Below are 1741 nucleotides of genomic sequence, written 5' to 3' on the forward strand. Positions count from 1 at the left end.
TTTTTGAGTTGGAGTCTCACTCTGTTGCCCAGGCTGGAGGGCAGTGGCATGCTCACAGCCACCGCAGCCTTGGCCTGCTGGACTCAGGCGATCCTTCTGCCTCAGCCTTTCAAGTAGCTGGAATCACAGGCACGCGCCACCACACCCTGCTACTTTCTTTTGATTTACTGTAGAGATGAGCTCTTACCAAGTAGCCCAGGCTGGTCTTGAACCCCTGGACTCAGGCCATACTCTCGCCTCGGCCTCTCAAAGTGCTGGGTTTACAGACTTGAGCCACCGTGCTCAGGTTTTGTTGTTGTTGCTGTTTGTTTGTTTTTGAGACTGGGTCTCCCTCCAGTTACCCAGGCTGGAGTGCAATAACATGATCACAGTTCACTGCAGCCTGGAACTCCTGGGCTCAAGCGATCCTCCCTCCTCAGCCTTCAGAATGACTGGCACTACAGGCGTGTGCCACCATGCCTGGTTAGTCTTTAAAAAAAATTTTTTTTTGGTAGAGACAGGGGTCTGGTTATGTGGCCTACATTGGTCTTGAACTCCAGGCCTCAAGCGATACTCCCGCGTGGACATCCCTCATTTTACAGCTAAGAAGATGGAGCTGGGCACAGTGGCTCACACCTGTAATTCCAGCACTTTGGGAGGCGAAGGCGAGAGGATTACCTGAGCACAGGTGGTTGAGACCAGCTTGAGCAACATGGTGAGACCTCATCTTTACAAAAAAAAAAAAAAAAAATCAGCTGGGCATGCTGGCACATGCCTGTGATTCCAGCTACTCGGAAGGCTGAGGCGGAAGGATCGCCGGAGCCCGGCAGGTTGAGGCTGCGGTGGCCAGGAGCGGCCACTGCACTCCAGTCTGGGCGACAGAGTGAGACTCCAACTCAATCAATCAATCAATCAATCAATCAATAGAAGTAAATTAGAGTGAGAGAGAGAGAGAGAACTCACCTCCCCGAGTTCGGGGAGAGGCCAAAACCAGGAAGCATGGCGCTCAAAGAGCATGTGGCCACACCAGTGTCTAGCAATGCAATGGCCGTATCCCACAGCTTTAAAATAAAAAAATAAGAATAAAAAAATGAATGGAAAAAAATTAACAATAAAAAATAAATAAATAGAAGAAAAAAATTACTACTCATTTTGCTTAAGTAATGTTGATTGCAGTTGAGTCATCTGCTGAGCTCCAGATAGGTAAATGCGCACAGACTCCATGCAAATGTCCCTTAGACATCTCAGAATCAACACACCAAAAAAGAGGTTTTTCTCTTTCTCTTAGGCTAGTCTTTCCATATTTTCTTTCTTAGAGAATCTACCACTACCCACTCAATTACTCAAGCCAGAAAACTGGGCATCAATTTTATCCAGTATTGATTTTGGACAATGAGTATAAAAGTCTACACATGAAAAAGGCAAATAAATAAAAGTCTTTGTATTAGTATAAAAATTGTTCTGAGTCTGGGCGCAGTGGCTCGAGCCTATAATCCCGCACTTTGGGAAGCTGAGGCGAGAGGATTGCCTGAGCCCGCGGGTTCGAGACCAGCCTGGGCAACTTGGCAAGACCTTCTCTCTACAATAAACAAAAAAAAAATTAGCTGGGCGTGATAGTGCGTGGTTGTAGTTCCGGTTATTTGGAAGGCTGAGGTGGAAGGATCACCTGAGCCTAGCAGGTTGACGCTGGGGTGGCCGTGAGTGTGCCACTGCCCTCCAGCCTGGGCAACAGAGTGAGACTCCAAAGTCAAAAAAAAAAAAA

Source organism: Carlito syrichta, unplaced genomic scaffold (assembly GCF_000164805.1).
Source record: "Carlito syrichta isolate Samal-C Ts95f unplaced genomic scaffold, Tarsius_syrichta-2.0.1 Scaffold113135, whole genome shotgun sequence".
Classification (NCBI taxonomy): domain Eukaryota; kingdom Metazoa; phylum Chordata; class Mammalia; order Primates; family Tarsiidae; genus Carlito; species Carlito syrichta.